The 15,686-nt window shown below is 37.6% G+C and overlaps 1 pseudogene; it reads left to right on the plus strand.

The window, feature by feature from the left end:
* Window positions 1–1,654: 1,654 nt before the first annotated feature.
* LOC149204762 (glutathione S-transferase U18-like) overlaps window positions 1,655–15,686 on the plus strand; it is a 64,630-nt pseudogene continuing 50,598 nt past the window's right edge.

The following is a 15,686-nucleotide window of genomic DNA, read 5'->3' on the forward strand; positions in this document are numbered from 1 at the left end:
CTAGTCTCAGTTTATTTTCTAACCTCAACCATGGTTTCTTTGTTTGTAATACCCCCATGTTGATCCAAAAGTTGTAAATGTACTCTATGTGATGATTATGCCACTAAATTGATATGATTTGGTTTGAATTTCATGTTATATATTTGGGTTGCAGAGCCTATGAGGATGAAATGCCATAGAGATTGTAGTGTAATATATAAATAAAAACTAATTAATAAAATATATCACTATTGTAAAAAATGTTAGAGAAAAGAGGAGAGAGGTTACAACTCAAGAAGATGGAACTTAGGGTTGTCAAGCATAAAAGGGGGTACATATACATGTGTTGTGCAAGTTGGGGGGAATGCGAGACTATATGTTGGAAAAATATAAGAGTTTGGAATATTGGCCTCGACACCTTAGTGTTGACAACAGTGTTAAGATTTTGAATTTTGTATTATGCTACAAAATTGTGCCTCTATCATGGATTTGTCACCCTCAAGGGGACCCTACAATCTATTTGTCTTAACCCATCCATGACCAAAGGGAGTGCTGTAACATCTTTCGACCCATTTAAAATGTTACCACTAGGAATTGCACCCCATGTTGCAATTGAAACGCCATAAGGCAGTAGTATAGGAAAGAGTAGCGTAGAAGAAAGAAGATGTTGCACCAAAGGAGCCATCGTGAAAGAATGAAAGGTGAATTATGCTTCCATGGAAGCAGGTCATTGAGGTTTCAAATATATTGATGATAAGAGTGATCAACAGGTAAACACTCCAAAAATGCTAGGAAGATGCATGAAACACACACTTCCAAGGGATGAACCCTCCTGTATCACCAAACTGTCATCAATATATATGTAACCAACATAATATGTTCACATATATAAAAAAAAATTGTTATAGATATTGAATTAGGAAATTGGGGGTGAAAATCCTTTGGTGATTGATATCAGATGGAAAAGCCTCGTGGAAATTGATTGTTCACAAAAAATACCTCCATTCAACTTGGTTGCACAGTGTAGACAGGAAGCTTCATGATATAAAAGCTTCAGCAATTTGGAAACACTACACTAATCTCTTTGGTGACACAACTTAAAATGGTCAAACATATTTAGTTCACTAACTAATCCTCTTCAGATTCAGACTTGGTACTTCTGAGCCACTCAACAAATGGCTTAACATTTTTCCACATTGAAGAGTTATTGCCTTGGGCACCCAAAGTATGGTTATCATACCATTGGAAAACAACATTTTCTAATATGTCATCATCATATAAAACTTTCAGAACCAAAGCAACTTCCTTGATTGCATCTGCATTGGCATGCTTTCAAAAACCATTAATTGCATTCAACAAAAACAACTAGGAATCTTCATTATGAAGATCTTTGGACAAGTTTTGGGTGTCTTAAGATACTGATGAGTGACAAGGGTATCCACTTTCTGAATGAAGTTATTGTTGTGATGCTCGAAGAGTATCAGGTTTATCATCAAAAGAGTATTCTGTATCATCCTCAGCTAAATGGTCCATTGAAGCATTTGATAAAATCTTCGAGAAAACATTGATGAAGTTCTGCAACGCAAATAGAAGCGATTGAGATGTGCACATACCGGTGGTCCTATGGGCATATAGGACGACGTGTAAGAAGTTGATTGGACAAACCCCGTTCAAGATGGTATATGGCATAGATGTTGTAATACCTATGGAATATATTGTGCCCAGCTTGCGGATTGCAGCATTGAATGATATGGCGGACCGCGAGACTATGGAGGAGTGCCTCGCGTAATCGTTGGAGTGAGAAGAATATAGGTTCTTAGCAGGATTTCACTAACAGGTGAAAAAGGAGTGCGAAACGACATGGCATGATCGACACCTTCAAAGTGAATGATTTGGTCTTACTTTATGATAGCAAGTTCACGAAGTCCCCTCGGAAGTTTCAAATGCATTGGTTGGGTCCCTATGTAGTCAAAGAAATTACAGATGGTGGCCTAGTTTAACTCACAAAGTTGAATGGTGAAATATTTCCGGGAAGAGTCAATGGGAGTAGACTAAAGTTATATTAAGGGGATCCTACCCCTGCCCAATGACTCGATGATGGCAGGACAGTATTAGTACTCCAGGCGACTACGAGCGAGTATGGGACTATAAACTACACCGCCCGAAGACTAAGAAAACAAGGTAATGGGGTTGCACGAGGGAAGCCAATAATGTGCCAGGAGAAGCTGCACCAAGAATCTACTATGAAGAGACTAGCATCACAAGATTGGAGATTATGAAGTGGGTCCCTAGGATTGAAGAAGTCGGGTTGTTGAATATGTTAGGGGTACCACACTTTAGCCGAACCACTATCAACACAGTCTCTGTATGCCAATTGCCTACGTTGGTGCATGATGGGTGTCTCTGGCTAGGAGAGCCCGTCACCATCACAGATTTGTTGATCCATTGGATCACAAGGTTGCCTTACATAGGGTTGGATACCACAAAGGAGTTTGGAGGCAAGAGTCAAGAGAAACAAATCGCAGATAAAATGAAGTGCGAGTATGTCCTAGTAAAGAAGTCACGTGGATACTCTATCTGTTCCATCACTGATAGGGTGGTGTAGTTTTCCACCCAAATTTTGGCTTGCAAACTTATGAGAAAGTGTAGCACGGATGAGGTGTCGGAGCTAGTCATTTCATTGGCTACACAGTGTCTTAAGGGGGTGCAGTACAACTGGGTGCAATACCTCTACAAATAATTCTCGTTGAATTGTCGTGAAGCACAGGATGATGACAAGGAATTCCACTATGCCTCGCTACTATTGTTGATTGCCCTCATCGCATGGAGGTTGCGAGAGGACAACCAGTTCCATACACAAGATGATGATATACCATAGACCGTGAAGTTCGCTTCGCTATGGGCAGCGAAGGACCCAGAAAGGGTCATGGAGATGAAAGTATTCTAGGTGCTAGTTGAGATGGACCTTCGCACCGTGATCAACCAGAGGCCAAGGCTATCACCAAGATTGTTTGGGCAATTAGACACCTACGCATAGTTTAAAGAATATTTTCATAATGTATTCATCTATGCGTGGCGATACCCTAAGAAAGTATGGTACAAGTGACCATACCTAGTAACGGATGCATATGTACACTAAGTCGTAGGACAGTGGCCAACTGAATGGAGGCATCCATCAGATCTTAGTGTAGGAACAAGCATGACCGTGGAAAGTTCCTCCATGTAGGCCACAATAGCACAAAATAAAAAGGAAGTTGTGCAGGCTACCACTCGTGAGAAGGTAGTGTAGAAAAAGAGTTGAGCAGGAAGTAGCCCAAGAAAAAGCAGAATAGGAAAAGAAGGAAGTTGTTGCTAATGTAAAAGCTCAAAAGGAGCATGTCGCAAAGGAGGACACACAGGACATTGAGGAGTTTTCTTCTCAACATACTGTAGACAAGGAAGGATCCGAGGAGGAAGGAGGCGGTGGCGGGGAGCAGGGCACTCCCTTTGTATTGTAGAAGCGGATGAAGGAGATCACTTCTGGGTCCCGGAAGAAGCATAAATCCAATAAGCATGCACATGTGATCCTATAGTGCTCACTGAGGGGGACTTGGATGAGATTGGCGACAAGGCCCGCGACACAACGATGGAGCTGTGGAAACAATTTGAGCAACAATACATGCAGACATTGGGGAGTGTGCATAAGGATCTGTGTGAGTTGCATATTCAAACAGGTCGAATTTAGGCGAGTGCGAGAAAAGAGAGCGAGATTCAAGCGACCTTCAACAAACCAACACATCGGTACTAGATACTAACAAGACTCTGGACCTCAGAGTTATTCCACTACCAGAAGGACCACTGCGTCTAGAGGCAAATGAAGAAAATGCCTAGCTTGGACAATTAAAAGATGTGGGTGTCATCTTAGCTGCGCTGGCTATTCAGACCCTCCACGTGCTTCATGAGGGGGTATCAGATGACCTCATGATCAACGAGAAGCACCCACTATCAGTCATTAGTGAGGTCAAGATGAAGAATGAGAATATTTTTGTATAAAAGGCCCAAGAACTAAAAGAAAAGGAAGAATTGGGCACGCAAAGTCAAAACTTGGAGGTAGAAATTACACAGGCATGCCAGATGCTGCTAGAACTTCACATTCAAGAGGATGCAAGAGAAACATTGAAGATTCGGAAGTTGGCTACTACAGTCGCAGAATCGAGGGATGGGATGGACTGAGTAAACTTTGACTTACAAATAAAGATCTCAGAGATGCAGTTGAAATTGCGTCCAACCACTCCACCAGAGGTCCGGGAGCAGCGCGGAGCAGCGATCCGGGAAAGCATGGGCACTTTGGATGTGACAGTCATAGGTCGCACACTGATATTCAAACATGCCATGGAGCTATGGGCGACACTGCAGGAGGATCCAAACCTATAGAAAAATGGCACAGACATCCAGGAGACACAATGACAGTTCGATGAAATGAGGGAAACTGTGCGCACTTTGGCGCTAGACTAGTGCCTCGCACGATTGTAGGAAGGAAAACGCCTACAATCACAAATTGAAGAGTTGCAAAGAAAAGAGGTCGTTTAAAGGCTAGAATATAGCATTGGACATAGGAAGCATGTCATCTTACTCTATCAATCCAGGACAAGTTGAAGACACTCTAGCAGACACAAAGAATGATGCGCTTGGAGATGGAAGGCTCGACTATAGAAAAGCTGGTAGAGGAAGTGCAGCAGGCCGCGGTACAGGTTTCTTCTAACATTGAAGCATTGTAGATCGAGTTCAGTGAACTCTGCAACAAGATAGAGGTTCCAAGTTAGTGACTCGAGGGTGAGTCACCATATTTGTGTTGGGGGCCTGTTAGGATGGGGTCTCTGGGGTCAATTTTGTTGAGTTTTGAGTCATTTTTGTAATATCTTTTTGTAGCGAAGGTAAAGTCTCCACAAAATGTGGAAAGCGGAGCGCGAAGCTAAGTAGAGTCAAAGGGGCTTTAGTCCCTTAGGTGGGTAGGTGATAGAGTTGTTTTGAGACCCGCCCATGGTCCGCGGACCATGGTATCCAGTATGAATTAGCAGTTATTAGAGTCTTTACTTCAAACTCGATCGGAAAGATAGGTTCCTTACCAAAAACGATCTAATAAGGTCAATAGCCAGCAGTGTTGCACCAAGTTGTCTAATAGGCCCATAAGGCCTTAGGAAGCTTTGAAGCCTAGTATCTTCGTTTTTTAGATATTGTCTTAGTTAAAATTACCTTTAGGACTTTGTTTGTGCTTTCCACCTACCCATTTACTTGTGGGTGGTAAGGAGAGATAACTTTGTGTTTGATATGATATATTAGAAGCGTAGAAGAAATTTTATGATAAATGAACTATGATCACCCATCAATTACAAGCTCTTGAGGTAACCCATATAAAACAAACAGTTCGAATAGAAAATTGATAACTACTTCTTTTGTGGCCCTTGAAAGTGCTACGACTTCCAACCATTTGGTTACATAGTCTGTACAAACTAAAATATATGTCTTCTAATTTGAAGGTGGATTAAAGGGACCTAAAAAGTCCATTTCCCATCTTTCAAATGGTTCCAATACAATCTATGGCTGAAGGGGTATTTCATTAGCTTGAATGGGATGACCCATCCTTTGACAATTGTCGCAACTCTAGACATATTTATTTGCATATTTAAATATCGTGGGCCAAAAATAGCCCATCTGTAATAACTTATGTCTAGTCCTTCGATTAGAAAAATGACCTCCACAGGGTTCATCATGACAATCCGTAAGGATGTCATAAATTTCATCTTCTCTAATACATTTGAAAATTTCAAGATCATCCCCTGTGTGAAAGAGGTAACCATACATCCATGAAAATCATGTATTGCATTGGATAATAAGATTCCTTTCTCAGGATGACAAGTGTGATGTGCAATTTTGTAGATGACAAGTAATTTTCAACATTATCATACCATGACATCTTGAAGGTCACAACAAAAAGATGTTCATCCAGGAATTGGTCTTCCATTGGTAGAGGGCCAGCCACATATGGGATTCTTGATAAGAAATATAATACAAGTTTCTCTTTTCCTGGCTAGTCCTTTACAGTAATGTCGAATTCTTGCAATAACAGTAACTAACGAGTTACTCTGCCATAGGTAACAATTTTTTTAGCTAAATACCGAATATTAGAATGAATAGTGTACAAAAAAACTGGATATCATGTCATATAATGAAAAAATATATATTTATAGCTTAAATAATGACCAAAAACTCTTTTTCTCTCATCTTCTTGTAGGGATTCTTATCATCTTCTTGTATGAGAACTGCTCCTATCGCCATGTTTGATGCGTCAGATGATATCTAGAATGGTAGACTACAATTTGGTCCCTGCAACATGGGATTTGTTGAAACCAACTTTTTCAGATATGTGAAAGAAATGTCACATTTATCATTCCACTCAAATTCCACGTCTAGTTAACACATACCATGGTGTTGTAAGTTTTGAAAAATGTGTTATGAAATGACGATAGTAACCAAAATAACCAAGGAAAATAAATACCTTTTCTAGTGTAAGAGAGATAGGGAGTTTAAGAATTACCTCTATCTTAGTTGGGTTTAAGAATTACACCTTATGTCATCATCGTGTGGAATTTTTCATTACTAAGGCACAACCTAGTAGCTAGACATCGTGGAAGAAGATTTTCGATATTATGTAGAGCTTGATCAAAATCATTATTGTAAGGAGTGAAATCATCCATTTATAGTTCAAGCCCTTCATTAATTAAATAAAATAAAAAAAATGTTCAAAATTTCCCTTTAAAAAGTGGTTGGTGCATTACACAACCCAAACGTATGAAAATGTTCCCCATGGAAAGGTGAACATGGTTTAATCTTGATCTTCAAGAGTAATCTAGATTTGATTACACCCATTAAATCCATCGAGGAAAGAAAAATATTTCTATTCAACAAAAGTATCAAGGACTTGGTCTACAAATGGAAGAGGAAAATGATCCTTCTATGTGGCTTTGTTTAGTTCTCTATAATCCACACAAATTCATAATTTTCCATTCTTTTTAGGGACTATGACCATTGGTGAAACCCATTGACTATCAAAAATAGGGTATATAAAATTAACATCCAGAAGTTTTTGAAGCTCTTGTTTCACTATGTCCCTAAGGTGTGGATTTAATATTCTTTGGGTTTGAAAATGAATTGAGCATCTTTCTCAATATAGATACGGTGTGTGCACATATGTGGATAAATTCCCTTCATATTAGAATATTCCCAAGAAATGGCTTGTTTATATTTCTGAAGAAATTGGATTTGTATTTCATGTTGAAGGTCATGAAGACTGGCATTAATATTGAGGGTTTTTCCAGGTTCAATTTCAATGGGGGTTTTATTATAAATTGTGGTCGTAGGTATATGCTCAATGTTCAAATCCTCTAGTGGATATCCTTGGGCTTCATTGTCAAGCATGGATTTTAACATATCACATGTTGGGTTTCCTACAGTGGAAGGCTAGTTAATAAAACCATTAATTATTTCATCCTTAGTTTGTCTTTTAAAGATAATATCTATATCAATAGTAAGGGGAGAATGTAAATTTCCTTCCTGATATTTGTGAGGGAACCATCTAGAATTGTTAGCTGGCATGTTGGGTCTAGTGAGTGGAGATAAAATGAGATTCTTAATAGAAGGTCCCTTGGCGATGGTCATGCTTCCAATTTGACACCCAATGTATGCATATGCAATGGCAAGCCATGGGCTGCCTAATATCAGAGGGTGTCCCTCCAATTTATTTTTAGTGTTGAGGACCCAAAAATCCACTAGATATTCCTAGGAGTCTACAAAAATAGTGATATCATCCAAGGTTCCTTCTAGTTTCACTACAGATTTGTCAGCTAGTTCCAACATGGTTGGACTCAGTTTAAATCTAGTTCTTCTAAGGAGGCCATAGGTTTCAAGTGTTATGATATTTATGGAAGCTCTTAAGTCCACTAAAGTATTTGGGAAGTCATTCCCCTTGATCTAGATGGTGACTACAGGGTTTCCAAAATCATCATATTTGATAAGTATCTGTTTTCCTAAGATAACATTAGAGAGTTTCCAAATAGCATGGACTGTAGGATAATCTTTCGGTTTCCTTCCAAGCTTCTTGACACAATTATTTAATGGTTTTAGCATAGATAGGTAACTCTCTGATAGCCTATTGGAGAGGGATTTTGATACATAAATGTTTTAGTTCCCCTATGATATCCGAATCAGGATATACAAGTGAATTTACTATGGCTACTCTCTCAGGGAACATGGGAGAAACTTCCATAATATTGATAGATTCATGTTGTTTAATCGATTTACTGGATGATTCTGTTTCAGTAATAATTATCGTCAGAAGAGGGTGTTCTGCCAAAGGATGCTCCTTAGAAGGATTTTCATTTTCCTTTTGCTCTTGATTCTTTGGATGGTATTCCAGAAAGATAGTCCTCCCATGTATTAGATGTAACTCATTACATTCCAAAGAGGGAGGACAATAGTCTGGGGTTTCCAAAATTTTTAAAAAATTCATAGGCCTGTTATTCGGGTTCAGATTTAGGATGTGTAGTTAACTAGGGATGTAATGGAGCTGGAGTGTTTGAAGGTAGTTGAAGTGGGGATTGTAATGGTGGTTGTGACTGAGGCAATGTTCCCATCGATTAATTGATCAGTCTAGTGGGGCATTGCCAAATCTGACACCACATTGGCCCGTAAGTAGGTTGATTTAGCCATTGAGGATGGAATGGGTTATTTGGTAAATTCTACCATAATGGTGCAGGATACTATTGATTTGGCCAAAAAGGACCAAGAACTGATTAGTTTTTACAGGTTGATAAAGTATATGGCTAAGGCTACCAGAAAGTACTAGATTGTTGCTGACCCTGCCAAGTTAATCCACAAAATAGTTGTTGAGAAAATTGTCCAGGAAAAAATGTAGAAGGGTCCTGCATCATACCTGGTGGATGGTTCTACCATTATTGTCATTTTTCCACAAAATAAAACAAATCTAGTTCTTCCTCATCTTACTTGAATACAAATTTTAATCCGGGAATCAAGCAAAAATGATCGGTTGAGAAATCTTTGGTACAGATAATGCATATCTCGACTGTGTTCAATGGAAATTATTTACAACTGTGCTTTTTCTAGCAACGAGAAGAAAAGATGGCTAATTCCTGCTCTGCTTCAGCTTGGTTTGGTTTAACCTGTAAAACATCAAACTTTGTTGTAGGTGTACTTAGGATATCAGTTTTAAAATATTCTAAAATATTACGAGTCTCTACTTGTGTAACTCCTCCTCCTGCAACTCTGCTAGATATGCTAAGAGGATCACGAGTTCCAAGCTTAGTTCGTGTACTCCCACGTGAACATCTAATGCAAAATTTTACAATATCATATTACTATTCTTTATAAATATCACCTTGCCCCACTAAATTGAGTGTTTCTATACATTCATATTTCATACCTCTAATTAAGGCAGTTTTCAACACTTCCCTACCTAAAGTGGTATATGGTGATGTTTGTAAATTGTATTGAAATATTTCAATATATACTTCTAAAGTTACATCTTCTTTTGATCTCATCTTGAATATTTCCTCTTTTAAATATCTAGATCGATAATAATCCTGGTATTTATTAAGGAAATATTATTTCATTTGATCCCATCAATTAATAGTACTGCCCCTAATCCCATAAACTATCGTAATGTTGCTCCCTTTAAAGTAGAGGGAAAAAATATTAATTTTGGGGGCTCAGTTGTGTAATCCTACCCTCAACATAAAACATCAAATTCAAACAAAAATGCATCAGGATCTTTAGAGGCCAACGCATACAAAATTGGGAGGTTTTGAAGCGAGATAGTCTCCGTTGGTGAATTATCCTGCAAATCAATGATCAGAAACTCTATGGTCAAGGTTTGTGTCCCTGTTACTAGGTTTTCCATTTGATTAAATATATTCCAATAAACTTCAATAATCCTGTAGTTAAGGGGTGCTAGCTAAAAATGATTGGTATTTTGTCGAGGTTCTAGGCCTTGATTGGGCCTTATAACACTGCTCAAGTCAAGAATTTTGGTTTCTCTTCCTGCAATGGGTGTTGCAGGAGATTTCTCAAAGAAGGCCGAGGATATGGTTCACTTTTCTCACCCCTTCCTTCCGTTAATTTGTAAGAGTTCCCCTCACCCTTGCTAAAATTACCAAGACTCCTATTAGTTTGTAAGATTCTTGGAAGCTCTACTATGATTCTAAAGTTTTATCATGAATCTTCGTGTTAGTTGCGGTAGAAAACTCGGCTACTCGAGGGGAAATAAATCTATAACCCTTCCCGGATACTGTTTCGGGACCTATCGATGCTTTAGAATATGCGTTTTGAATGATCTCGTCTATGAAGGTCGTTCTTTCAAGGTGGACTTGACCTTGGATTTTGGTGTTTTTTGGGGTAGAATTCGGATCTATCTCTACCTGATTCCTAGTCCTAGGTTTATTTCTATTCATACATACTAAACAACTTAAACAAATCAGCTAAGGGTAGGCACCACCACAAGCCTTGTTTTTCACCAAGGTGCGTGTGCATGTTCTTACCTTCCTTATTTAATACCAAACCCTTAGAGATACAACCAATGCTCTCTTTGACAGCTTCCCTGGAAACATCACCAAAATGTTGAGCCATTTAATTGTTCCTGAAAGGATGAACTAGCTACTGCACATTATATTTTTAATCTGAGGTATTGTCTTTCTATATCAAGGTTATCCGCACAATTTATGCAATATAAATGTTAGTATAACTAATAACTATTACCCTAATAGAAAGAGAAATTTCAATGATAAAAGAAGCAACCCATAACAAAATTAATAATTTCTTCTTCTAACTAAACCAGACCATTTCAAGCATCTGGTCCTAGATACTTTATGCAAGAAACAACAAAGAAAAACTAGTAAACATTGAGTTGTTACCTAAGGAAGAAAAACTATAAAATGGGAAAATAACACTATAGAAAGGTATTCAAGCATGCAAATAATAATCCTATGATTATTTCCAACAAACATCAATCCCAATTGTACGAGCTAAAGTAAATCCACTCTCCAACAACTGTAATTTTTATTTATAATAGAACATGCGATATGACAATGACTTAACCAATTGGTAATTACAAATTGGAAATGATTACACAAACAAGTACTTGAAGCGAAATAAAATAATGTAGATTTAATTATAGATATGAAGACAACGTTGCTTCTAGGATTGAGCCCAAATCACCGGAATCAAATTGTCTTGTAAAAGAAACCAACACAACTAATTAACTCTTAATGATAAAATATTTCATTGAATTATAGAGGATTGATTACACTTAATGTATTATCAGGTTCATGACTTATGTGAAAGATATTATAGCTGAACAACCTCTCTCCGAGCTCAATTTGTAGTTTTTATACTATGACTGTAGAAGATAAGAAAATTAAATCTATTTTTGATAGAGAGCAATCCTGAGAATATGAAGATTCTCAAGATGCTCATTTTAAGTTACAAGAAATCTTAATATTTCTAGATGACCAAGACGAAAGCCTATCTTTAACCAATTTACTCCCAACAATAATCGACAACATTAAGCTATCTAATTTTCTATGATCAATCCAAGGAACAACATCAAGCGTCATCTCATCGATAGATTCTTGTTCAAAATAAGGATCCAACTGTGAGTAAATAACACTTTTTTAATCAAGTCAATTCATAAAGGTAATATAATAATATAAATACATTAAATCCTTCTAAAATCCATATTATATAGATTATCATGTCCTAAATGTAGGAAAGACTTAGGAAAATAATACAAGAACTAAGAAATAAGGTAAGGAAATTATAACCATTATGAGGCCCAACAGAGACACTAAAGACACAACAATTGCTAAAAAATCTCAAGAAGTGTTAGTTTGCATAACATTTTTTGGTGTATCTGTGTTGTGTGATGGGTGGAGGAAATGAGAGCTTCACTAGGGGAGAAATACCATACCACGCGCATTCATATTGGGGGATATATATTGAGGAAAAAATGACATAATATATTGAGCATGTATTAGGGGGTAAAGAGTTTTTATATTGGCAGGTATAAAAAATGGCACTCAATGTTAATGAAAAATCCTAAAAGGGTATACAAAATGTTAATGAAAAAATGGATACCTACAATATCTAGTGAAAGTAGGGGCTTTTCTAATTGGGAAGGTGTATTGTGTTAGTATTGGTAGGGGGTTAAATAATGTGATTTTTAGAGGTATTTTCTAATATATAGTCAAATTAGAGGTATTATTTAGTATGCCACGAACACACATGATATGTCAAAGCTTCATTGAGTGAAGACCCCCATGGTGGAGGACAATTTAAAAGAGATCATGCCAAGATGGAGGTGATCATGAAATGGCCAATACCTACTAATGTTTCTCAACTTAGGAGTCTCATTGGGGTGACATAGTACATGAGGAAATTCATAGCCTCATTTTCAGTAGTAGTAACATCACCCCACACCAAAAAAAATACTAGAAAATATTTCTAGTTGGGAAAGGGTCACGAGAGTGCCTTTAAGGAGTTAAAACTTAAATAATAAAATCACTCAAGCACTAGTTTTGACATTACCAAACTTACATTAGCCCTTGGAAGTGGATATATATGCAAGTGAGTGTGTTATGGGAATGATGTTGATGCAGGAAGGCATTTATGCTACCATTCTAAAGTATTTCGTGGAGGAGTTCTTAACTATCCTACCTATGACAAGGAGCTTTATGCCCTGGTGCAAGTTTTGAAGATGTGGAAGCACTATCTGACGGGAAAGGAAATAGTAATCCACACAAATCAATGACCACTACAGTACTTGTAGGCCTAGAGTACGATACAACGTAAGAGAAATTAAAAGTGGATGGGGTTTCCACAATACTTTAATTTAGTGATAGCGTATAAGAATGGAAACAAAAACAGGTTTTCCAACCCATTTCTAAGGAAACGCACATCAAAGATCACAAATTTGGGAAGTTTGGTGCATATAGAGCCATTCAACCATGATTCATACATAGAGACATATTTAGAGTTTGAGGACTTCAAGGAGGTGTTTCCGAAATTGTAGTGTCGAAGTCATGTGCATAATGGTGACAAATTCATTAACTACCATCTCCAAGATGGATTACTCTATAGGCTCAATAAGCTATGTGTTACTAAAGGTCAATGATTATAGATAATTGGAGAGGCTCAAACCTCGCAGGGTTATAGGGCAGTTTGGTGTAGGTAAGATAGTGGAAATATTCACAGGTATGTATATTGGCCCAAGATGCAAGAAAATATAGCTAGGTTAATAGGAGGATGCATGATTTTTTGTACAACCAAGCCTAGTAACAAAAAACATGGTCTCTATCATCCCTTACTTATACCCACTCGTCCATGGGAAATAATTTCCATGGACTTTGTGGGAGGTTTACCAACAACTAGGAAGGGACATGACTACCTATTATGGTAGTTGAAAGGTTTAACAAGATGTGTATTCTGATGCCCTATAAAAATACCATCAGTAGGAAAAAAGTGGTGAATTTGTTCATTGGATAATTTTGGGTACACTTTTGAATACCAAGGAGCACGATTTCATATATGGACACACGATTTCTCAATACATTCTGTACTACATTTTGGAAGAAGATGGAAACTGTGTTGAAGAGATCTACAAATTTTTTTGCTCAGACAAATAGGAAAATAAAAGATTCAATAGGACTTTGGTGCAACTTTTTAGGGGTTAACTAGAGGCAACTAAAGGCTTAGGATAAAAATCTGGTATATATACAACACTCTTACTATAGAGAAGTCGACACTTCTATTGGTAAGTCCCCATTTGAAAATTGTTTTAGATATTTTCCACCATCACCTTTCGATGTTGCATATGGGAAACACAGAGGAATAAGGGAGGATCTTACAGGGGATGCCTTAAGGGTTGAAAATTTTCTAGAAAATATCAGGGAAATCGATATATAGGTAAACGAGACACTACAAAAGTCATAGGAAAAATACAAGGCCTTGCATGATCAACATAGAACAAAGAATTCATTCAAAGTGGGAGACAAAGTATGATTACAGTTGAATAAGGAGAGGCTACAAGGTCCTCTTAATAAAATCAAGCCTTTGTGATATGTTTCCTTTGAGATACAAGAAAATACTCAAACTACCTCCATACATGCGCGTTTACTTAGTTGAGATTATGGAAAATCTGAAGCTCTATGAGCCTTCCATGCTAGATCATAAAGTGGAATAGGTCCTACCTTCTGTACAATATTTGGCACCATATGCTCATGCAGAGTTGGTGGAGCATGTTAACACCCAGGTTGTTCCCTATGACTCCCAAGGGAATACGGCCGGGGTAACCACTAACCAGTCTTTTGATCACTGTTTCTAGCCAAACTGTGATCAGAGAGGGCTCTCTCTTTATGATTTGTATCTGTTTATGATAGGGTTTTAGGCTAGGTGTTATGCACAGGTTTTGTTTATGTTTTGGTTGAAGATTTTCTTTCAGGTCTTGTGATATAATGTTCAAAGAGTCAAATATCATTGGGCAATGGAGTCTATGGCTGCAGGTGTCTAGAAACCTTGAGGTGAACTGGTGAAACTTACAGGGCCATTTGGATACTTCATACAACAAAATTTTTGAGTTATAACACAAACAGGTGAAAACACCAGTGAAAGCAATCAAGAATTTTCACTAAAGTATTTAAGTATTTCCACCAAACTAGGCATGAACAACGGATAGATGTCTCAGGGGCAAAACTTGAATCCCTGGGAATGTCTATCACTGCAAAAGATATAGTTTTAAAGTGCAGCAATTAAGAATTACACTTCATTCACTGTATCTGAAGAAAACATGGATAATAGCTCAGATTGAGTTCAGGGTAATCAGTGATTAAATCCTGGAACTATTCTTCTACTTTGCTATTAAGTGAAAAAACATTTAAACAATAAAAGAGAACAAAAGACTCGAAAACATGTAACACAGAGTTTCAAGAAAGACTTATTGTTTTATGAAACACTCTGGAATCCTGCAACGTTCACCATTCATCACAATGCATCAAGGCACGCCAAGCTTTGGAAATTCCATTCACCCTTTGTATTATTTCTCTGAGAATTTTACAGCAAATGAGATGCCCAAAATGAAAATAACAACAACCCCTCAAGCTTCAGTCAGGGGCGAATATATACTTGCGATTGTTTACAAAATATCTGAGTTCTAAGTTATCTCAGACTTAATATTCTCACCAACTTTTGAGATATTATTATCAGAAATTTATCACAGCATTGAATACAAAATAAAGGCGTCTTGATGTTCTGTCAGAAGATATTTTAGCCTTTGGGATCTGCTGAGTCGGTCGAGATACTTTGATCAAATGCTGGAGAACCCGACTTTATGGCTTGTACGTTGTATTCTGGGTTTGTCACCTGTGATTGTGATTGCTGCTGTGGTGAGTAAATAGCCTTGCTGAGTTGGCTCAGCATCTGTCCTTTCCTTGTGGAGTTATTCACCAAAATTCTGCCTGTGCATGACTGTTCATAAACTGGAGAAAATTAGCGCTACAGGTTCTGGCCTGATAAGATTATCTATGTCAAATTCCTCCATACTTCTTGTGTGGGCAATTGGTGATTTATGATTGCCCCCATAGTCTCATCTGCTTCTGTATACTTAA

This window comes from Pinus tabuliformis, chromosome 1_2 (assembly GCF_031772625.1).
Source record: "Pinus tabuliformis cultivar Carrire ecotype Pingquan chromosome 1_2, CPIR1, whole genome shotgun sequence".
Taxonomy (NCBI): Eukaryota; Viridiplantae; Streptophyta; class Pinopsida; order Pinales; family Pinaceae; genus Pinus; species Pinus tabuliformis.